Here is a 25124-nt window from a genome sequence, read left to right as displayed (position 1 = left end):
AGATTCCTGCCTGCAACCTTGGAGAAGCTGCCGCCAGTCTGTGAAAACAGTACTGAGCTAGATAGTCTGATTCGGTATATGGCAGCTTACTATGTTCCTATGTTCCTAAAGATGAGGAGGCACCGATCATGAGATTTGGCCTAGAGCAGGTAATCAACATGAACCTCTCCAACTGTGGTTGGACTGCAACTCCCATCATCTCCAGCTGCAATAAATTCTGGCTGAAGATTATGGGAGTTGTAGTCCAACAGCAGCTGGAGAGCCTCAGTTTGTGCCCCCCACCTCACCCCGAACTAAGGGCTTTCTGGCTAACAGCTTAGACTCCAAGTCACTGTATCTATGTACATTTTAAATCTAATGTAAAATGATGCCAAACATCAGCAACACAATTTCATTTCCAGTCAAAATAAACAGTAATAGATTATGGTATGACATCAGGGCTGTCCTTAGGGCACAGCAAGCAGGGCAACCGCTCTTTTAACCGCCATTAGAATTAACTGGAAGGGGGCCTCGCACTGGCTGATTTGCCCCGGGCCCCACACCCCACCAGGGCTCTCTAAGGACAGCCCTGTGTGACATGAGTAGGGAGAGACTTGATTGAATCTCCTAACTTGTTTATACTTTAAGGCAACTGTGAGTGGCAGGTGGGGAGGGCTCAGATTGTGATTGGAGCAGGAGCACTATGGGATTGGGAGTGACTGTTTAATCCTTTCCCCCACACCATTTGCCCAGTGTAAATGGCCCCTCTGAAACTGCTGTCAGCCATGCTGGGGGGAAATAATGCAAATACCTAGATTTCAAAGGAAGGATCAAACACACCCTTGCTCGCCACCTCTGTTCTGATCAAAATCAGGGCCCACTGTGGTTGCTTTACAGTTAAAAACAAAGTTGAGAGATGCAAGCATGATTTTACCACATCATTCATGTGTGGTTTGGCCCTTGCACAAAAGTAGGGAACGGTGGTCTTTAGTGCATAATATTTAGAGCATAATATTCAATGTATAATATCCTCACCCGGAGTCATGATTTTTTTACACATGAGTAGGACTTCCTACTCCCAAGTAGTCCCATTGGTTATATTGGACCCCCACACACACCTTTTCTAGGGCACAGAACTCACAATAATTTACCATTTCACTCCAGGGAAGTACAGCAGTGACCCCCACATCCAAAGCATGGTGCCCTGTGCCATGAATGACTCACAAAGAATGTGAGCGGTTAGCAAAGAAAAATGAAAATTTCAAACCCCACACCAATGAGAATCCATATTTCAGCATCTCGGTTCTCAGCATTTCAGCTGAAAGAACACACTATTTGACAGACCTAAAGGCAATCTGGCTGCTGGTCACATGCATTCTACTGACCAGTCACCCACAGTCAACACATCATTTGCTTGGTTTTGTATGAGCTGTCCTGGGCACAAACTTCCTGGGTGCGCACAATACCAACATCTTCTGTCCATCCCAGTGAAAAACAGATGACAGTGCTTCCCTTTGTGAATATGGTTGCATATCTGGGGGTATGTCTGGCTTGTTGTGTCTCATAATGCCTACACAGGTCAATTCCTTGCTCAAGATTGCCTCTGCCAGTTAAACATTGAGGGGAAAGGTATCTCTCACCACAATTTTCTGAGGGCAGGTACAGATGAAGATTGCCCTGCACATGCAAGAACATCAGGTCTGTGGGAAGACTACACCTGCCCTGATGTCACTGGTGGATACGCCAGTGCACTCTTGGCACATCTTTTAATCACATGAGAGGGATGCTCATGTGAATCACCCCTCTGCACGTGCTTCAACAAGGATTTGGAGTGCATATAGAGGGACGATTTACTTCAAGCAGACCAAAGAGTTGTTCCATGGTTGTATACATTGCTGCACAATTTGAAGGCCTACTTGTTTTTGTTCCAGTCCTCCAGCTTGCACCCCCAAAATCAACATCTCCTGTCAGTTGGTAGTATATTTTTGCATCACAGAACCACCAGGTTTTCAAACCGTACTTCTTTTGCTTGCTTGGCACGTGTTGCCAGAAGGGACAGTACCTCAGAAACCTAACAGCTGCTCATCAACTGCTTTCGCACAAACAAGGCCCAAATCCCTCTAATGGTTGCCAGCTTGGCAATCGCTCTTCTCTCCTGCCCTATGCATTTGGCATCAAACCTTAACTTACTTGAAATCTCCTCAAATCATCTCAGCTGCATCATGGCACAGAAACAGGAGAGTCCCAAATGTACTGCCCACAGTTCCTGCAGCACTTCATGACTGACATGAAACACACCAGCCAGGATTAGCAGGCTAAGATATGCTTTCAGTTGTGTTAGGTCAAGGTGCTTTCATTGGAGCCAGAACCTACCATGATTTGGTGTACAGGGGCCAAGGTCAATGTTGAGCACACTATTACATTACAAGCAATTAACAATTAATTAATAACAATATTAATGGAAGCAGTTATTAGCCACTTGTGGATCTTTGCTATCGTCAAGGGACCCACAATTTTAACCAAGGATAATGGCCAGAAAGTAGATGCTGCCCCTGCTCAGTCAGTGGGGCACCTGGAGTGCATGCCAGCCCCAAATAAATGCCAAGAACTCTCTTTCCCCTAAATTGCTGTTGCTTTCAGGCTGCAATCCTACGCAAGCTTACCTGGGAGTAAGCCTTATTTGGTATACCATGGGATGTATTTCTGAGTAAACTTGCATAGGATGGTATTGTAAGACAGTTTCTGGAGCGAACAGAAGATGCCCCTGCTTAGAGATTAGGAAACAAACCAAAAGTGACCCTCTACCTTTTTGGGGTGTTCTTTGCCTGATGCAGCTGCTGCAGTTCCAACTGACTCTATCCATTGCCACTGCTGCTGCTTAAGCAATAGCAGCAACTGGATCATTTACTCAATCTACCACTGCCACATACATCTCATCCAGTCTAGAGTGGCCAACAGCATTGAGCTGCTGCTGCTGCTCATCAACGGGACTAGCCAAGAGCTCTTCATTGCTCCTGCTTCTGCTACAGGATATTCCTACCATGGGTAGGGGGCAGAAAAGATGGTCCCGCAGGCTGGCCCTGGCCCTCAGGCCTGTGGTGTTTTTGGTTAGCCCATTCTTTGATCCAGGCCAGCTTTTGAATGGGGCTTTAGTTACTTGTATTCCGGTCCTGGAGTAGAGGCGGGGCTAACAAACAGCCAGCAGCAAGAGCACTGAAAAGCAATCTGCACTTGCCTCTCTGTACATAATATCTATTTAATTAAACTATGAATATTCCTGATTCCACTCCACTGCTTTGACCTTGCATATCACAACTCTTTCCCTTGGATTCTACAGGGCCTTATGTTGTGCAGGCCTCCTTTAGACCCTATGCTGGCCCTGCCCTGTGAGGTCTGCTATTGGCTTCCCTGCAGACAGGAAGTATATAAAATACTTCCTGTATGCAGCAGAACTTCCCTATGTTTCTAGGCCTCCTTGCTGCTGCTGCTGCTGTGTGTGTGTTCTTCCTTGGTCTGTCTGTCTTGAACTCTGGCTTGTTCCTGACCTTTGGCTACTTGCTTTGATCCCTGAGCCCCAGCTGGTTGATAGGCTCTTCTGGTCCTAGCCTCGAGCCACCTAGCAGCTGCTGTTCATGATTCAGTCCATGCACCCTTTGCATAGTCATTTTTAAACAATACCTCTGAAATATTTTCACACCATTAATGTGTTAATTCTGGTTAGAATTGTTTGTGTGAACAAAGATCAGAACAGTTAAATATATTTCAGTGTCATAGGTTTGAGTAGATTGGTGACTCAATGGCCAGTCCTGCTGAACAGTTCTCAGCGCAATTATTCAGCTTCCAGTGCCAAAGACATGTCAAAAAGAAAGAAAAATAATGAAAAGATTTGATTATTTCTGAAGGCCTATTCCAATTAACATCAAGGGCAGGGTGGTGTGGAAACCCCTGAACATCATGGCTCCCAGCATCGGGCTTGCTGAAGTAAGCATGTGCATGCACACTGCCATATGCAGGATGTGGCTTTCAACATGCATTAGGAAGTGCCAGAAAAACAATACTTCCCAATCCCAAATATGTGTTGAAAGCCGAATCTCCTTTGTGGCTATAGGTACATACAACTGGCTGGCTGTGGTTTGGCTACCCCATGGACAGGCTTTTCTTATAGCCACCACTAGCTTAGATAGTTGGGTGAACAGGTTCTGTGTTTTTTGATAGGTTAGCGTCTATAATGGAAACCGTTAAGAGAAGCAGTTGGTTTTTCCACATTTTGATTGATTTGATTGATTGATTAAGTGTTGTCAAGTCTGTGTTACCACACAGATAGATTCTCTCGAGAATGATCTGTCTTCAGCTTGGCCTTTAAGGTCTCTCAGTGGTGCTTTCATTGTTGTCGTAATCGAGTCCATCCACCTTGCTGCTGGTCATCCTCTTCTTCTCTTTCCTTCAACTTTTCCCAGCATTATAGACTTTTCAAAGGAGCTGGGTTTTCACATAATGTTTCTGAACTATGATAGTTTGAGCCTGGTCATTTGTGCCTCAAGTGAAAATTCTGGATTTATTTATTCTGTGATACATTTGTTTGCTTTCCTGGCTGTCCATGGTATCCTCAAAAGTCTTCTCCAGCACCAAAGGTCAAAAACGTCAATACTTTTTCTATCTTGCCTCTTCAAAGTCCAGCTTTCACATCCATATAGCATCATGGGGAAAACCATTGTCTGAACAATTCTAATCTTTGTAGGTATAGACACGTCACGGCATCTAAATATCCTTTCCAAGGCCTTCATTGCAACCCTACCAAGTGCTAGTCTGTGGCGTATTTCTTGACTGCTGGATCCTTTACTGTTGATGGTCAATCCTAAAAGGCAGAAGCTATCCACCACTTGAATGTCTTCATTATCAATTCTCAGGGGTATTCCACATAACATCCATCAAACAACTCTGCCTAGAGATGTACATATCAGGTGGTATAGAAATATAGATAGATAGATAGATAGATAGATAGATAGATAGATAGATAGATAGATAGATAGATAGATAGATAGATGTTGTGTGGAAAAATATTTCCACAAAATACCCCCAAAATTTTAGCAAAAACTTTGTAGTATAACTTGGATTGCATTTACATAGGGGAAGGAATGTATGTACACAAGGGGGGTGGTATATGGCAGCCTGCACACAGAGCACACAGAGGTCTTGGCCTACCATCGGCCCTTTGATGGCACTGGGCCCTCAGACGGTGCCCAAGTTGGCTGTCCCCCTGATACTGGCTCTGAGTTCAATATTTCTAGCATAATCTAAGATTTCTAGTATAACATATTCAATCCTGAACATCAGAAAACTGGTGTGTCTTATTTCACTGTGGAATCCTATTCGTTTTTTAAAAAGAATCTTCAAGAAGATATGAGAGAAACATAAGTGATAGACTACTAAACTGTTCTGTTTGTATAATGAAAGGTTGTTAAGGTTAAGAGTGGCCTTATCCAGTCTGGGACTTTTCAAAGGGCTGCACAGTGTGATTCCCAGCTACAACAAATAGCCAAAGTAAATGGGTAATCTTGTAAGATTTCCCATTTACTGCTTTCTGTATATTATTTTCCTCCCCCTCATGACTTTTCTCAGAGTTTCTGCAAGATGTTTCTTCTCAAACACAACCAAAGTTCAATTAAGACATTTTTTAAAAAACACTGTTTTGTTTTTAAAACATTACATCTTTTCCCCAAAATAGAGCACATACTATTACATAGATGGAAAGGGGGAGGAAATGACATTTTCAGAAAAGGTTATTAAATGCAAAGTGATGCTGAGAACTCCTTGTCATATAACTGTTAATCAGAGCACTGTCAAATTTTGATGTTGGCCATTGTGATATTGGTGGAATGAGAGATCCATAGTTGGGGGCTAGAACATAAAACCTCTGCCCACTGAGCTAGTTAGATACTCTGGTAGGGCTTCAGTTCTGCCAAAGAACTAATTCAGCCCAGTCCTGTGTCTGTTTACTCCCACTGGTTTCAATGGGACTTTCTCCCAAATAACTGTGCATAGAATTGCAGCCTTCATAGTACAAAGTAGAGAAATGACTTAGATGTTTTAAGCTAATTAAGACTGCAATCTTAAATGCAAATAGTAAGGAACAGATTCTGTGGAAGTTAGTGGCATTTACTTGTGAACAAACATGCTTGGGGTTGTGCTGCCAATAACATATTGAATTACTTGTTTATTAGTTTTGAAAGGTTGTACTGAGGAGCAGCCCAACCCAGGCTAGGGTAGCCCAGCCTGGGTTGGGCTGTTTGTGTGGAGTGCCGAGAGTGAGCCTTCGCAGGTAGCCCAGCTTTTAAACCCAGTCTTTAGCCAGGGTTAAGGGCTCTGGGGTCATGTCTCTGCTCAGGCTGCATGCAGCCTGAGTGCACACAGAGTCAGGTGGCAAGGGTACCTGGCTGAGGAAGGACCCCTCAATGTACTGCACATCTGGTGGGGTGCATTGAGGGATGCTGGAGGACTTTCTCCTCTGGTCCCTTGCTCTGCCGCTTGCAGGGCCTCCACTCGTGTGCCACGGGGAGTGGCAGAGCAAACTGGGAAGGGTGATCATGTGGGGGTAGGCAGGTGGGAGCCTGCCTCCCCACCAGGTTTCCCTCTAACAGGGATTCCCAGATGTTGTTGACTACAGCTCCCATAATAAGTAGTCAGTGACATCTGGGAATCCTTGTTAGAGGGAACACTGCTCTCCATTCATCCTCCCCAGAGGTCGTGTGCATGGTCTCTGAGTATGTTCATGAGGATTTTCACTATCTGGGCCTTTTTTTTTTTTTTTTAAGATGCGTTGCTTGTACATTTTAACAAACCTGATTGATTGCAATGAGAGTGTAATTGTACCGGACTTAGGCAGTAGATAAATCCATGGTAATCCATGGCTCCTTCTCAGCCATGGATATCTCAAGGTGGTCTCACAGTGCTATAGTGCGGTACATTATGGAGGACGTTTTAAAAAATGGTTGAGATCGAAAGGACCACATACAGGCTTTCATACTTGCCATGCAAAGGTTCAGACTTCTCCCCAAGAATACTTTGGACCCACAAAAAAGATTGGGGGGCCCTCTGGAACATATTCCAAAGCAATATGTCAGAGTTAGCAACCCAGGTGCAGGTAGCCCTCCTTTGTAGCTGCTCCCACTCTGTGGAATTATAGCTGCCTCCCTCTGTGAAACTCTGTGAGAATGGCATTGCTGCAAGGACCCAAGGGCATAGGTACTACTGAACAAGAGGGAGGAAATGTTCCTGGGCCCCTGAGTGGGGGAGGGCACCAGCTGGGTGACATGTTGCTCTTGCTCTCCCTCTTGAGCCTCTCTGAAGAGGAAGACAGGGCCCATTTTCATTTTTTGTCCCAGGACCCACTTCAACCTTGCTACGCCTTACAAGGACCCCTTCATTTGTGGAAGGATCCCTTCTATGATTGCAATTTTCCTTTCATTTATGAGAGAAGCTGGTGGTCACCAAGCACCTCTGCATGAATATCAGGAAGAATGACTACATTTTCTTGGAGGACAGAAAATGTCCTCCATACATTCCTCATGGAGGACAGGCCTATCAATGGCTACTAGTCTGATGGCTGTGGGCCATTTCCAGCCTCGGAGGCACAATGCCTCTCAATACCAGTTGCAGGGGAGCAACAGCAAGAGAGAGGGCATGCGCATACCTCTTGCCCGTGGGCTCCCCAGAGGCATCTAGTGGGCCAGTGTGTGAAACAGGATGCTGGGCTATGTAGGCCTTGGGCCTGATCCAGCAGGGCTGTTTTTATGTTCTTAAAGTAGAAGGATGGGAAAGTGATTGTGTGGGAGGTGGGAACTGGGTCAGATGGCTTTTTGCCACCCTCTCTTAAATGCTGAGGAGATAATTTCAGTAGAGTGCACCTTTCCAACGCAGCTCCTGCCTGCCACATGATTTATTAATTTTAATTTTATTTATTTTAATTTTACATTTATATCCTGCCCTTCCTCCAAGGAGCCCAGAATGATAAACATATGTTTATCCTCACAACAACCTTATGAGGTAGGTTAGGCTGAGAGAGAACTGCTTGGCCCAGAGCCGCCAAGTGAGTTTCATGGCTGAGCGGGGATTTGAACTCAGGTCTCCCCAGTCCTAGTCCATCACTCTAACCAGTACACCATTCTGGCTCTTCCTCTCCCTTCCTCCTACTTTGGTCTTTGAGTTCACACGACTGCTGATCCGGAGAGCACCAGGCTCTCCAACCCTGGCTCCTGATGGGAATCGTGTGAACAACTAGCCTCCTATGTTACTTTCTTCTTTTTCTTTGGATTGAGGGGGAGCCTTTTTCTTGGTCTCTTTCTTACTAAGAGCTGTACACCAACACAGAGCTCCAGTGCTTGAGTTCTGAAGGAGGCAGTGTAACAGTTTGTAACAAATTTGTCCCTCAAGGGCTGGGGGCCTAGGACACAGGGAACCTGGCAACCAGTGGCAAAGCAATTTCAGAAAGCCGTTGGCAAGCAAATTTTGCGACCTACTGTTAGCGTACAAATTCAGTTTATTAAAAACAATAAACACATCGTCCAGTGGTATGCCAATTTAATTATGGTTTTTGAGATTTAGTGCTCCCACTGAATTTTTATGGGCTGAGGATTATGAGTAAAATCCAGACAGATTCTGTTTCTGATTTGGACTTGATGATAAAAATGAAGTAATAAAAAGAATGTAAATGAGTCACATTTTGGAGAAAGAGAAAATGAATTACTGAAATCCTACAGAAGTTAGTTAGTTAGTTTCAAATAAAAGTGTCCTTAAGAACCCACAGTCCCCTCTTTAGCAATACCATATAGTACAACCATTGTATGCAGAGGCGTATCTAGGGAAAATAGCGCCTAGGGCAAGCACTGAAATTGTGCCCCCCTGTCCAAGCATCTGACACCCGTCTTTCAGATAACTTTACCATAGTATCAGCTGAAAAATACAAGTCAGGCTTGTTAATCTTTTAATATTTCAAAAACTATTTAGCAGTGGACTTAGCTAGACCAAAAAATGCTGGAAAACTACAAATTTCAGTATGCTGGGGCTCATGAAATACCCAAATACTATGTGGAGGTGTACTTGGAAAACTAAACAGAAGTGTCTGTCTAATTCTCTGCTATGCATTGTAGCATCACCATTACATAAGTTTTAAAAATAAATGGAGAATTTGACTTTTCCCAGATACTCTGTAAATAATGAAAGGATATGCAGAGTAAACTGTGTCACTGCTTGGAATATATTCTAGTATTTCAGAAAGACAGTTAAAATGAGAGAAAGAGAGCAAGAAACTCCCAGTGGGCCTTAATATTAAGGATTTCACACTGATTCAAAGACAAACTCACCATTAATAGCCATATTAGCAAGACATCACATTTAGCTCACTTATCACAAGAAGCAAAGTAAGAGCAAATGAATACAATCCTAGGTCATAAGCGTCAGCTCAGTATTCACAAGCCCTGATTCTCTGTACATAGTGCCAATCTGAATATGTGTACAGTGTCTTATATTAATTTTTTAATTTTTTTTTACCTGTAGTCCCTTTGGTGGGGCTTCCTAAAGGTTGTAGGGGTGGTTGCAAAGGTTCCCCCTCCCACCACTGGCCTCTAGGGCCTCGCAGGTACCATTTGAGCATGTGCGGTGGCCATTTTTAAAAATAATCATTTTTTTTTTAAAAAGGCCACTGAAGACAAAATGGCCACCGCACATGCTCAAACGGCCTCTGCAATGCCTGACATGAACTAGGGCCTCACAGAGGCCATTTGAGCATGCACGGTGGCCATTTTGTTTTCGGCAGCCATTTTTAAAAAAAAAAATTACAAAATGGCGCCCCCCCTTCAAGTGGCTCCCGGGGCACATGCCCTGCCTGCCCTACCCTAGATATGCCCCTGATTGTATGGTACAGTAATACCTCAAAGAAATTGCAACAAAAATAAAAGGTAGTTTTTCAGGCTCAGAAAAGCCAAAGTAGACATTAATCCCATTAGTATAGCTTCATAGAAACATAGGAAGCTGCCTTATACTGAGTCTGACCATTGGTCAATCTAGCTCAGTATTGTCCACACTGAGTGGAAGTGGTTCTCCAAGGTTTCAGGCAGGAGTCTCACCCAGCCCTACCTGGAGATGCCAAGGAGTAAACCCAGGACATTCTGCATGCAATGAGGACAAGGTTTTACAGCTCTCACATGTAATCTCCCATCCAAATTCAAACCAAGGCAGAGCCTGCTTAGCAAAAGGGGCAATTCATGCTTGCTGCCACAAGACCAGTTCTCCACCTGAGGCAAATGACCATTGGGTACCTCAATGCAGATCAAAACCATGGCAAGTGGAAAGGGTTAAAGCTCCGTCTCCTCAAATCCAGTCAGGATAGACATACCCCTTGGCTGCTATTTACATTTTCAAAAACCATTAATGGTCCCAATCCTGATTTCCCTCTGACAGCTATTTGCCCCAGTAGGGAAATTCCCATCGTTGCCAATGGGAGTTTCCCTCCTGGGGCAAATCACAGTTATGCAGAAGCAAAACAGTACACAGGACCAATCATATGTTGGCCAAAACATGTAATTGGGCTCTCATACCACTAGTCCACCTCACCCAGTATTGTCCACACCAGGGCTTCTCAACGTGGCTCTCCTAAAGGACAGTAATTACCTTTAATTACGGATATCTGCCGGGAGTGCATTCCACAGCCCAGGAGCAGCTACAGAGAAGGCCTGCCTCTGAGTCACCACCAGACACACCGGTGGTAACTGGAGACGGACCTTCTCAGATGACCTTAACATGCAGTGGGGATCATGCAGAAGAGGTGCTCTCTAAGATAACTCGGACCTAAGCCGTTCAGGGCTTTATAGGTAGAGTTGAAGTCTGATAACATCTTGGGACCCAATGTTGAGAATCCCTGGTCCACACTGACTGGCAGCAGCTCTCCAAAGTTTCCAGTGTGTGTCCCACGTGGAGATGCCAGTGACTGAACCTGAGAGCTTCTGCATACAAAACATGTGCTCTACCGCAGCCCCAGTCCAGGACCTGGAAAACAGTGGCACACCTGATGTGAAGGCAATGCCGGTGTCCCCAACTGGCCAACACTGCTGCATATGTGGAAGCCAGCTCCGGTGTTGTGCAAACTTACAGTCGTGCAGCTATTTAAAATAGCACGCCTACACTTGCACAGCACTACTTCCATTGGAAAGAAGGTAAGCTCCAATGTCGTTTGTTTCCAATGTGTTCCACAAGTGTGGGTGTGCTGTATTAAGTAGTTACATTTAGAAACAAAAATCAACCTCAAATGCTGGACTTTTGAGCTGCGTAGCTCAAAAATACACATTCAATCCTGTTATTAACCATAATTGATTTCTGTTTGTCAGGTTCTGGGGTTGGAGGGTGGGGAAGTGCCTTTATTATATCAAGCTGAGGAATCTAATTTTTTCCATTATTGGGCCAGTAGTCCCCTTGATGCCTCCAATTGAGAAAATACTGCCTAAGACTTCTCTACATCCCCACTGTCTTTAATTAGCCTAATATAATGGCCCTAGGGGCCAATGGAATTACAGGCTCATTCATTTCTGCTATTACATTAATTATCCCAAATATTTGGATAGCAGGGCATAATCCACATATATGCAGTATATGCATCCCATCGGGATGATTATTGCACCTCCAATAACATGAAAAGACTGTAAAGTATGAGGTCATTCACACAATCAAAAACTCTGTTCTACCCAGGTTTGGGAGCTGTGTGTGCTCACAATTTTCGGTGGTGTGGAAACAAGGTAAGAGAAAAAGCTGGGTAGAAGTGATTGTGGGGAAGCAAGGCAGGAGGAAAACTTGCGTAGCTTTTCCTCCTACCTTGCTTTCCGCACAATTACTTCTACCCAGGTTTTCCACTTACCTTGCTTCCACACAACTGAAAACTGGGAGCACTCAAAGCCCAAACCTGAGTAGAACACAGTTTTGATTGTGTGAATGACCTCTATAAGTCTTCAAGAAGTAAAATCTGCAAAAACCATGATTTTATAATAACTTTCTAAAGGCGAGATTCACCGAAACACCTTCTACCCATCTCCCACATCAAAAGCCCGCTTTAAAAACAATGAATGGAAAACAATACATCCTCTTTGAGAGGTGACAAAACCTGGGAATGACTGAAGTCGATCCAGTAAGTTTTAGCACTGAGGTGTTATTCCAGTCAGTGTACACTGACTTCCAGCAGCAAGATCGGTAATTCCTCACTGTCACATCAGAAATGCCAATGGATTCTGAAAGTTAAAGATATTGTTCAGGCCCTCTGCCCAAGTGCGCTCTCTCTCTCTCTCTCTCTCTCTCTCTCTCTCTCTCTCTCTCATAATATTCTGTAAATCCATTAGTGGACTATCCATTTATATACTGATTTGTATTCTTAATGTATCTATCACCTTTTCATAAAGATGCCCATGGTGACATATAACCAACACATATAGCAACGTTCAGAAAGCTAAAAGATATAAAAGCTAAAGGATATAAAAGAAAGCTAAAAGATGTAAAAGAAAGATATAAATTAAGAAAGCTAAAAGATATAAAATTACTGTTAATTTAAAAACAAACTAACAGGTAAGGCAATAGAATCAACAATAAAAAGCATGAGTATTCAAAGCCAGAGCAGATAAAAAGGTTATTAGGAATGTTCACCTATGTCTGGATTCCTTTTCCATTGCTAGTTCTCTCTGCTGAAATGGCTAGCATAAGAGGAGATTTCAAGATTTAATTCAAGGCAAGCTCAGCAGGGTTTAGTCTAACAACCTTTGCTCAGAGCAGGAAGAAGCACAAATATGGCCCCCCTCACATGTCTCAGTGGGGGCCATATTTGTGCTTCTTTTGCATAAAACAATCATCTATCATCTCCCAACAACTCCATTTCCAGTCCAGCTGTTTTCACTGGAATCTATCTCCTTTTCATGTCAGCCCCCATAAACCTAGGTAGGGGGTATTTTATTTGGGTGTTTTCACACAATCAGCGTCAATTCTTTATTTGTCAGGGTTCACATGTTATGTCCAAGGCACATACAATCTGTGTACAGTGTACACTTCTACAGATCTGTATGCACCTATAGTTAGTAACATTATGTTCAGCTTACATACACTAGTACACTTCCTATCTGTACCCGGCATTTGAGGGGGCCTGTACCCAGGTTCATTTTTAAAAAACAATGTAGGTAAATCATCCACACACACACACACACACACAAAACACCCCCTGTGCACATGTATATAGACATCTCTACACACACAACATAATATCTAATTATAGATACCTATCATAATAGGTACTTCTTTGGGAGCTTCCAAACTACTACAATCAGTCCAACACAGAGTTAAGTGTGTTTATGCCCATTAAATCCCCATGGTTCACTTTTTCGGGGTTTCTTGCATGGTTGGTCTTGTGACTGTAGGACATACATCAAGACTGAATCCGAGGGCTAAAAGAGATGTGATGCTGGAGATCTGTTAACAGGAAGTGTTAATAGCAACAGCATGGGAGAAGGTTAGATCAGGACTGCAGTGCTGGGGGAGGATTTTTTAACCCTTTCCCCCGATCCAATTTTCCTGGTTGAAAATGTGCTTCTGAGGCTGCAGTTTGTCCCACAGCACAAAATAGACAACTTTCCTTCAAATATGCTCGAGCATTTACAGGAATAGTCACTATAGCCCCCCCCCCCCCCGCCCCCCAAAAGGTTCTATAGTGGTTTGGTGTCTGAAATTAATCCAGAATATTTTCTCTTATCAGTGAGAGCAAGATCAACTTTTGTGCTCCTTAGACTAAATTTGCTGTTAAACATTCCAGTTAAAATAGTAGCAGCAGCCAGTGTGTTGTGAGCCACAATAACAGATCCCTGAAGTATCCGTAAGAGAGCTGCTGTTACTAAAACTAATCCATGGCATACTGGGGGAGGAGTCATTTTAGGACATCCTATTTGCTCTGTTCCATCTGGAATTCTTTCCTATGCTGTAGGAAATGAACAAGAAATGTTAGTAGTAGGGGTGTGTCCTCTACTAAAGCAACACATTCTTTGAAATGCTGCTACAATCCAAGAATCTGGAAGCAGTCAAATAATCACCAACACATTCAGCCAGAGCCTGGAGAAGGCAAGGGTACCCTTTAGGATGGCGTGTTTGGCTGTCACTTCTCATCACAAAGACACAGTTCCCCTCAGACTTGTGTGAAATTCCCTAGTGGCTTATATGTAACATTCATAATTCCCTGAAGACCAAGTGCTACTGAAAAATTCCAGGGCATGGCCTTTTCACATCTATACATTACTAGTTTTGAGAGATGCTCAGAGGTCATTGTGATTATACCTGTTCCTCAAATTCCACTTGGGTCCAAAAATGTAAATGGAAGTTTTGTGTAAGTAGGGGCTGTGTGCTCTGCTACCCCTTGACTGGTGAATTCAGGCTCCATGCAGGTACTAGTAATTTATCCGATTTTATGTATGATGAGGTTATATACAGCTCCTTAGTATGGCTCCTAACACATGCCTTCAGCAAGGTTTCTCCTTGTCCGAGTTGTGAGAGGGAGAGGGCCGTTTAGAGGCTGGGGCGGGCGGTGCCTGAAGGGACAGTGAACAATTAAAAACAAGAAGAGCCCTGAAGATCAGACTAAAAGTCCATTAGTCCAACTTCCTGTTTCCCACAGTGGCCAACCAGATGCTTCTGAGAAGCCCACAAGCAAGGCACAAAGGCAAAAAGCCCTCTCCTGCTGCTGCTTCCAGTAACTAGTATACACTAGGTGCACTGCCTTTGAACCCAGAGATTCAGAGTCACAGCCATAGCAAGGTTGGAAGTGGCCCAGGCCCTTCTAAGAAAGGGCAGCCCCACCCGCCCACCTGCCCTCTTCGCCGCCACGGCTGGTCAGCCAACCAACAGCCTTCACTGAATGGGGGAAATAATTTTATTCTACCCTTTCCACAGATTTGAGTGCTATTCATGGTAGAAAAGTGCAGAATGGCATAAATGTCATTTATATGAACAGCAAGGTACCCTGTGGAAATCAACACTGAAGTTGGTACCATTTACCATTCAGAAAGGCTGATAGTCTCACATACTTCCGGTGGCATTGGAGGAACAAGAAGCAAGCAAAGCTACTACTACAGCCTCTGAACTCTTGGCTGAATGAACATGGATTGCACATACTGCGTGCCCCAAATGCGTGCGTGTCCCATTATCTCATCATCTTCTGCTGGGTTTTTCAAGGTCTTGTTTATTTAATTCTGAATTCTTACTTTTCCACCAAATTAGGTGCCCAGAGCAATAGACTTGTGCAATATGGTACCCTTTTGCTCCAGACTGTCATGAGCCAGACCGTCTAAGGAACAAACTGTTATACCCTCGCCCCACTTCTGGTGAGAAGTTACAAGGACACCGCTGCGGGGGGTGGGGGGGTGGGGTTGTTTTCTGTGGATGAGAAAATCCTGGAGTCCTGTTGTGCCTTTGTGGTATTTGCTTTATCTACAAATAAAGGCAGAACATCATGAAAGCCTAAATCAGATTTCCCATAGAACAAGTTGTGCAGCTGCTCCCCACTGCCATATCCAGCTTGATTCTGGAGAGAAACTATGGTTTCTCGCTTTTCTTTAGACTCAGTCTGGCTGTTTCCCACACACACATTTGCAGAACATTCGTCTCAGACTCAGCCCCTACAAGAGCCCATTCAGGAAACTATGCACAAGCATTAGGAAACATTAACAATTCTTTGTCAGTTCACAGGGATCCAGCTGACATAACCACGACCTCCTACTCAGAATTCTTAACCAGAATCTCCATTACATTATACACATTGTAGAACAGCAAGCCATGTGGCCTTTTGCCTACTCTTTAACCACTCTGTTGACAAGAGGATGGTTGGAGTGTGTGAAGAGTTTGGCATTCAGTGCTGTAAAACTAAGTTACAGTAACACTGTGCATATGCCTTTTTCATACCCAGGATTCATACCTGAACCTGCAACATTTTTAGATTTGAACAACTTTAAAATAGTAATAATAATAATAACAACTGTTTTATGCCACTCTTCCTCCAAGGAGCCCAAAGTGGTGTAAATGGTTGTGTTTATCCTCACAACAACCCTGTGATGTAAGTTAGTCTGAGAGATAACTGACTGGCCCAGAGTCACCCTGTGAGTTTCATGGATGAACAGGGATTTGAACTCAGGACTCCCCGGTCCATGAGGTTCTTATCATATTTTAACATACAGTATCAGAAATACATCTCCTGAGCATGTGAGACAGAGCCTTCTTGGTGGTAGCACCCAGGCTGTGGATCTCTCTGGGAAGACTGTGCCTTTTTGCCTTCAGGTGAGAGGTGCACATTTGTGTGAGCTGAAGTCATTTGAAGCAATTAGCTGGTATCTTTACTCTGTATTATTTGCCTTTGCTGATCTAATCAGTAGCCTAGGATGGGCACTGGTGGCCCATGTTCACATTGTAGACCGCAAGCCCCCTGCAAACAGTGGCAATGCGCTTTCCGTCCTCGTCCCACTTCCTACGTTGCTCAGCCCTTCTCCCTGTGGTTTGCTGGTGCAGGCACCCGACACCCTCTTCCCATGGTGGCAAGGGGCGGCAGCCTCCTCCCCTCTCCAGGTAGGATGTTCTGCCCCTGCTGCTCAGCTGCTCATTGCGCATGTGTGATGGCCGTTGGAGTGGTCAGCACGACATTCGAGTACCGTGCCAACCACCCAGCTGGCTGCTGCCCATGCAGGGCCACCAGCTGAGTGATGGAGGTAAGGCAACCGACCTGGGGCTGCTGGGTCAGGGAGGAGGCTGCCACCCCTGACACCATGAGAGCGGGGGCTGCTGCTGGGGAAAGAAGGGGCAAGCGAGGCAGATCCAAAAAGGAACCAGAGGCGGCCTCGGAGGCAACCCCACACGGGATCTTTGAACCCATGTGCACAATTACAACTCCGCCCCTGGCTCTAATGTTGCTTTTATAGTGCTATATCGGTGGTTTTTATGACCCTCATGAGCAGCCCTGAGATTCCATTGGGGGCAGAAAGACTGGGTATATACAGTTAGGCACTCCCCACCTCCCCAGTGAGTGGGAAGTGCCTGGGGCAGCAATTGATGGGTTGGGCTTCCTTTGGAGCAGAAAGCACTAGATAGAGTCTTATGGTATTGTAGTAATATTTGCTTTATTTACAGATATAGCAATAGAGCTTGTGCACCTGTACCCTTACAAGGCAATCTTACAAGCAGCATCAGGGATGACTCAAAAAGGTAGCAGGCACTCTTCCCAAAATATGTCCTGCTTCCCCTTTTGCTTCCCCATCCACCAGACTAGAACTTTACAGTACAGTCACTTTATGGTCTTGGCTATCACAGCTATTGAAAAAGAAGTTTGATCCTTAGATTTTAAAAGTTGTCAGAAGTTGCTTGATCTGAAGGAAGTTGTAAACAGATTTTACCACAGGCGTTTTCAGCTTCATTAATATGGTTAAAAAATGATCAACATTAATTCCCTGTTCTCTAGAAGTATTTAATGTATGTATAGCAAAATCCTTGCTCCTCTAATAAGGGTCTTTGCCACACCTTTGCTCCCCCAAACTACAGGTAGTTGTTCTAGAATCACTCCTGAGCAGCCATGTGCACACTTGCAAGGCAACAGATCTGATACCTCACATCAGATCTCTAAACAGAGGTTCTGCGCCTCAAAATGCCTTCATTCAGCTCTCAACTCTTTCTCTCGCTTGTAATGGAGCCAGAGTTTAAGGGGCCAGAGGTTGCCAAACCTGCAAGTCTCCACGAGGCAACTGACCCGAGGTTTTCTTTATGTAACTCCAGTCTGAACTCTCAGGTTGTAGTGAGTTTCATCACCCCAGCCTGAGGTTAAACACAGCCTGCATTATATCCAAATCCAGAACCACAGGCTGAGTTCCCTGTGACTGGAGTTGAGGGAGGAAGATCCTCCCTCTCTCTGGCTGTGATTGCCTTTGTGGATTGTCCTTTATGCAAGAATAAACAGGGTCCTTCCCTGATGCTTGAGGGTGGCATAGACAGGGGCTGGTGCCCCCAACAGTATGTGCATTGAACATAACATGTGAATCAGACTATTGAGGTGACAGAATTCTGGACTGTACAGACCGCAGCTGAGGGGAGCATTTTTTGAATGTTCCTTGATGGTGGAATAAAAACCTCCCTGAAAGCAAAACAAACAAATAGCTAGCACTTCATCAGCAAGTATGTGCTAAAAATGTTTCCCCTGATATTCTTGGGTAGAGCTAGCATAGGAGAGGAGAGCTGGTCTTGTGGAAGCAAGCATGACTTGTCTCCTTAGCTAAGCAGGGTTCACCCTGGTTGCAAATGAATGAGAGACTTGATGTGTGAGCACTGTAAGATATTCCCCTGAGGGACAGAGCCACTCTGGGAAGAGCAGAAGGTTCCAATTTCCCTCCCTGGCATCTCCAAGACAGGGCTGAGTAGATGGCAGTTTCCTATGTCCCTATGTCCCTAAGAAGGAAGCCTGCACAGCCAGTTCCCCTCCCTCTGCAATCTCACTGCCTCTAAGCTCCTTGCTCTCTGTTACATCCACATTTGGACAGGAGAATGGGGTAGGGAGTGTGGGGAGCAGAACCATGGGTCCATTGGTCCCACACTTCCATGTTACTTGCGAATGCAGCCTCTGCCTCTGGCCCAGTCTAGCCTCAAACTGCAAAATTACTGTTAATTTACACTCACAAAACAAAACCTTACCTCAGCTCTTCCCATTAACTTGGGGAGTACTCACTTCCTCCAAGCTCTAAATACTTTTCTCTTTCAGATAAAACAGTTAACTCAGTTCTAACAGTTCTAACTTAACTAACATAAAGTAACCCATATCCACTGACCATTAAGGAAGTGTGTGTGTGTGTGTGTGTGTGTGTGTGTGTGTGTGTGTGTGTGTGTGTGTGAAATATCAGATGATGATCAGCCACATTTTAAAGGGAAAACTCCTGTGATAATATACATACATGAATAAAATGAGTTGTCCATTTACTTCTCTCTTTATGAATATGAATACGATGAATATTTATATACCACTTTTCAACAAAAGTTCCCAAAGCAGTTTATATAAATAAAAATAAATAAATAAAATGGCCCCCTGTCCCCAAAGGGCTCACAATCTAAAAAAGAAACTTTTTCCTCTTTCTCCTTTGCCCCCTTTCTGTCCTCCTCATTAAAAAACATAAGCAGCACTTACATTTATATACCGCTCTATAGCTGGAAGCTCTCTAAGTGGTTTACAATGATTTAGCATATTGCCCCCCAACATTCTGGGTACTCATTTTACCGACCTCGGAAGAATGGAAGGTTGAGTCAACCTTGAGCCCCTGGTCAGGATCGAACTTGTAACCTTCTGGTTACAGGGCAGCAGTTTTACCACTGCGCCACCAGGGGCTCTAATATAAAGATAGTGGTTTTACTGCTGGGTCATATAACTTATCAGTGGAAGCCCAAAGTATTCAATGACACAGAAAATGTAATAGAGTGACATTAAATGAAAGCTGAGATCATCCTGAGGTCAGCAATTGAAAGGGACTACTCAATAGCCCTGACTAACTGTTGCTGTTGTGATATCTGTTATATGCTGGTTGGTTTTGTTTAGATTTGAATGAAGTTCTTAAAGCTATATTCTCACCCCTCAAATATACTTGTGTGTGTTAAGAATGTGATTGAAACGTGAAGGTCCACAGCAGCTATGCATAAACTATACTTTACATTTTCTCATATGGAAAAACTTTGGTTGAAGCCCAGTTCTTCCTTCCACTTGGCCTCACATATCTGCTATTAATTCAACAGCACTTCTTGTTTCCTAATGTTGCTCTCTAAATCCATATCTGACTGACCTCCTGTTGACCTACTTCTCTCAGTTTGTCACTGCCAATATAAAACAGCTTTATCCCTTGTGAGTCTATAGAAGTACATGAAATGGAGATGAATGAATCAAAGAAATCTCCTATGCTGGACCATTTCATTAACAGATGGAGAATAGGCCAAAGGGTAGATTAGGCCCAACTTCAAATATACGCTGATGGGGTCTGAGCTGTTGGTGACTGATCAGGAGAGGGATCTGGGGTCATGGTGGACAGCTTGTTGATGGTGTCGACTCAATGTGTGGCCACTGTGAAAATGGCCAATTCCATGCTTGGAACTGTTAGGAAGAGGGTTGAAAATAAAAATGTTAATATTATAATGCCCTTATACAAAACTATGGTGTGGCCATATTTGGAGTTATTTGCCTACAGTTCTAGTCACCATACCTCAGAAAGGACATTGTAGAACTGGATAAGGTGCAGAAGAGGGCAACCAAGATGATCAGGGGCCTAGAGCACCTTCCTTACAAGGCAATACCACAACACCTGGGGCTTTTTAGATTAAAAAAAAGATGACTGAGGGGAGACATGATAGAAGTTTATAAAATCATGCATGGTGTGGAGAAAGTTGATAGAAATTTTTCTCCTCTCATAACACTGGAACCAGGGGTCATCCCATGAAACTGATTGCCAAGAAATTTCGGACTGACAAAAGGAAGTACCTTTTCACACAACACATGGTTAACCTATGGTTAATCTCTGCCACAAGATGTGGTGATGACCACTAGCTTGGATGGCTTCAAGAGGGGTTTAGATCAATTCATGGAGAACAGGTCTATCAATGGCTACTAGTCGGAGCAGGGGCGTAACTATAATAGGGCAAGGAGAGACAGTTGTCTGGGGGCCCTCTGCCTTGTGGGGGCCCCCCAGAGGCAAGTCACATGACTGACTCCCCCAGCCATGCACCCGCCCAGGCTTCCTTCAGCTGTATTCATCCTCCGAAATTAATGTGAGTGTTAAGATCTGGAGCTACCAGAACAGCATGTCTTTCTCTAGCGCCATTAAATGACTTGCATTGTCCGCAATTTACAAAACCTTTTAAAACATAATTTTGGATGATCTTCTATTGTGGCACATAGGTTTTAGATATAGATATAGATAACTATGCTTTTTGTTACCACTATTCAGCCTCATTTAAGATTTCTTTTTCATGAGCTAAGCTTCAGTGGGGGGGGCATTTTAAAATCTTGTCTCTGGGCCTACTCCAACCTTGCTGCGCCCCTGAGTCTGAGGGCTATAGGCCACTTCCAGCCTCAGAGGCAAGATGACTCTAAATACCAGTTGCAGGAGAGTAACAGCAGAAGAGAGGGCATGCCCTCAGCTCTTGCCTGCGGACTTCCCAGAAGCATCTGGTGGGCTGCTGTGTGGAACAGGATGCTGAACTAGATGGGCCTTGGACCTGATCCAGCAGGGCTGTTCTTATGTTCTTATGGATGAGAGCAAATAGCATCAGTTGGTGCAAAATCCAGTGGTAAAGCTGAGAGGAACATGAATCCTTGGCCACTTATACCAGCATTATAATCCTATTTGCATGTTATATTCAATGCATGTGCAATCTGCATCCAGTGTATGCATGTACAAATATGATTGCACATACAGTTATTCACAAGTTTCGATGAACACTGTGACAGACAAAAGCACCTACAGCAGTACACTTCCTATCTGTATCCTGCATTTCAGGGGGCCTGTACCCAAGTTCACTTTTAAAATGAATGCATGGATAGCCATTCACACAAAAACGTGGAAGTGTGTATAGGCTCCTGAATGCATATAAAGCATAATGTCTAAATAAGCATATCAGTTGCATAGCTTCTGATTTGCTTCCAGGCCCAATTCAAGGTGCTGGTTCTTACCTCTACACCCCTAAACAGCTTGAGACCAGACTGTCTGAAGGACCATCTTCCCCCACATGACTCTGCCTGTATGCTGTATGGTAATCTGGAGATGCCCTGATAACTGTCTCTTTCCCAGCGCGCCCCAGTGAAGTGTGAACAGTTTGGATGCATGACCAAGTCTTCTTCATAGTAGGACCTAGACTTTGGAATCTTGTTGCTGAGAGAGATTCAGCTATCCATCTTACGGAAAAAAATTTAGGAGATGATTGAAAACAGCTCTTACTGAGCACCCCTTTTATGGCTTTGTTGCTGTTGGGTCTTTTATGCTGTTTTCATGCAAATGGTCTACTTATGTGAGCAGTATAAGGTTGGAGATGCACATGGCAGATATAGTAGCAGATTCTGACAGTAGGGCATGCTGGGAAGTCCCTGCTTAGAAAGTGTTGCAAACCTAAGGCTTGCAACTGCTTCATTTGGAAGACTTAGACAGGCCCACTGTGATGGAGAAACAGTCCATTATCGCAAGATAGGTACGACAAGCAAAGAGAATATAGATCGAGATGGAAAAAGCAAACATAAGGAGGAAGGCAAATAACGCATAGGGAGGTTTGATCATTAGCTAAAAGGCAAACAAACACCAGAGAACCACCATCCATACCCTGAAATGTTCAATAGTGTTGATTGAGTTGGATCTTGCTAAAGCATTCTGTTAGCATTAAATTATAGAGGTTTCCTATTGGGTATTGGGGCACATTTGTTCAACAGTTGTTGTTTACTTCAGATAATGATTTCCAATGGAGTGTGACTCTGTTGGTCCTTTTGGATCGCTCAGAAAGTATCTTTCTGGACCGTCTGAGGGGTTTGGGGATGAGAGGAACTGCTTTGCAGTGGTTCTGTTCCTACCTTTTGGGAAGATTCCAAATGTTGTCTCTTGGAGACTGTTACTCTTCAAAATATAAAGTTTTATATGGTGTTTCTCAGGGGTCCATACTGTCTCAAATGCTTTTTAACATTTATATGAAACCTCTGGGAGAGATCATCAGGAGATTTGGTGCAGGGTTTTATCAGTATGCTGATGACACCCAAATCTATTGCTCCATGTCAACATCATCAGGAGAAGGCATAACCTCCCTAAATGCCTGCCCGGAGGTGGTGATGGGTTGGATGAGGGAATACAAACTGAGACTGAATCCAAATAAGACAGAGGTATGTATTGTGCGGGGTTGGAACGCAGGAGACGATTTTGATCGGCTAGTTCTGGATGGGGTCACACTTCCCCAGAAGGAACAGGTACACAGCCTGGGAGTGCTTCTAGGACATCATTCTGATGTCCCAGATTAAGGTGGTGGTCAGATGTGTTTTCTATCAGCTTCAGCTGCTACACCAACTGCATCTGTTTCTTGAGTTAAAATACCTCAGAATAGTGGTACATATGCTGGTAACCTCCAGACATGACTACTGCAATGCACTCTATGTGGGACTGCCTTTGTATCTAGTCCAGAAACTGCCGTTGGTACAGAATGAGGCAGCCAGGTTGTTCTCTGGGTCATCTCGGAGAGACCACATTACCCCTATACTAAAAGTACTACACTGGCTACCAATATATTTCTGGGCAAAATACAAAGTGCCGGTTATAACCTATAAAGCCCGAAGCAGCTTAGGCCCTGGGTATTTAAGAGAATGTCTTCTTCGTTATCAACCCCACCGCCCATTGAAATCATCAGGAGAGGTGTGTCTGTGGTTGCTATAAAGCCCTAAACAGCTTAAGCCATGGGTATTAAAGAGAACATCTTCTTCACCATGAACCCCATCACCCATTGAGATCATCGAGAGCGGGTCATCTGCAGTTGCCACCAGCTCGTCTGGGATAAGCCTTCTGTGTTACCACTCTGGAATGCGCTTCCTGCTGAAATAAGAGCCTCTTATTTCTGACAATTTTTTTAAAGCCCTTAAAGACTCATCTTTTCATCCAAGCTTTTTATCTTGTCTGTGGTTTTAATTTGTTTTAAAGTTTTTATTTTTGCCTTAACTTGTTTTATGTTGTTTTACACTGCCCAGGGACAGAAGTTTGGGGCAGTCTACAAACTGGATGGATGGATGGATGGTTAATGAAGGCCTTCTCACAATCAGTGAGAAGAGCTTCTTCCAGGTCTGCGGGGAGAGCGGATTTAGAGGTCAGGCTTAGCCTGCTCTCCCTGCAGACAATCAAAAGTCAGCCCTGGGCAGCCGAATCGGCCGTCCACACGACTGACGGCTCCGTCATGTAGCCTGCGGGGGCTTTTGGGGATCAGGGACCACGTGGCCCCCGGAAGTTCATGGATGCCCTGTGTGAGCACACAGGGCATCCTGGAGAGACCCCCGAGCCCAGGAGGCTGCTTGCAGCTTCCCAGTTGGGGGTCTACTCATGTGTCACTGCGCATCGCAGTGACACACGAGCAAAAAAATGAGGTTAACCAGGGGCGTAGCAAGGTTGGAGTGGGCCCAGAGACAAGATTTTAAAATGCCCCCCCCCCAAGTCCAGGGCCTCCGCACACCCCAGGCCCCCAAGGATTTAAGTCTGATATTCCAAAATAAGTATGCTGCCTGCAAATACATTTCACTGAATACACACACACACGTCACAATATATTGTGATATACATTGAGTACTATACATTTGTATTACTTTTAATGCCTAGAACACACCAGAAAGATGAATTATTAAAATGGGCCCCTCGCTGCAGATTAGCAAAGGAGACTTTCAACCATGCAGGGTGAGCCCTATGTTTGTTTTCTCAGAATTCTGAACAAATTCAGTCAAGTTTGATTCCAGGAGGTTTTTCACAGGAGGCTTTTAAAGCCCTTTTACACACCTCTCCTCTGGAATGGAGGTGCTGCATTCACATGTTGGCCAGATTTACCCTGAAGTCCCTGCAAGTTATTGGGGAGCAGTTCACACACAAGAAAAATAAAATAAAAGCACCACACATGCTTCACAGTTCTCACTCAGACCTTCTGGGTTGCAAAACAACTTGAACATAAGTGCATTTATAAATGAATGAATGAATAAATAAAATTAATAAAATACTGTTCCAGAAGTTTTTGCAATTTTCTGCCATGAAACAAGCCACTTATAGGACTTTTTAGATAGTTTTTTTTAAGTCAGCAAATTTTCCAAGCTGTTTCAAAATAAATATTCAGAGACTTCTCGGTCCCTCCCCCCCCCCCCATATCCAAGCCCTATGGCAAGCAGATCCCTATATATGGGGTGGGGGGGCCGGGAAAGGTAACCACAAAAAGGAGTTCACACTCTACCTGGCAAATGCTGGTCTGGGTTAAGCAGGGCAGCAAGGGGTCTTCTGCTAAAGAGAACACTCAGGCTGCCTCCTCCTTCCTGGCTTGCTTGGGCCCTACTCGAGTTCAGGCTTCACTGCGGCCTACAC

General features: G+C 44.3%; 1 protein-coding gene across 7 annotated transcripts in view; it reads left to right on the top strand.

Moving 5' to 3' along the window:
• COL8A1 (collagen type VIII alpha 1 chain) overlaps positions 1-25124 on the top strand; it is a 193813-nt gene that overhangs the window by 64375 nt on the left and 104314 nt on the right. Inside the window, exon 1 of one of the 7 annotated variants that reach the window (XM_053310909.1) lies at positions 15350-15368. The exons of the other annotated variants lie outside the window; for them this stretch is intronic. The gene's annotated coding sequence lies outside the window, so the exon portion shown is untranslated. Of the gene's footprint in view, positions 1-15349; positions 15369-25124 lie in introns of those variants that run through there. 7 annotated transcript variants of the gene reach the window in all.

Source organism: Hemicordylus capensis, chromosome 3 (genome assembly GCF_027244095.1).
Source record: "Hemicordylus capensis ecotype Gifberg chromosome 3, rHemCap1.1.pri, whole genome shotgun sequence".
In the NCBI taxonomy this organism is placed as follows: Eukaryota; Metazoa; Chordata; class Lepidosauria; order Squamata; family Cordylidae; genus Hemicordylus; species Hemicordylus capensis.
Note: the sequence above shows the minus strand (reverse complement) of the source record. Positions and strands in the feature narration are given on the sequence as shown.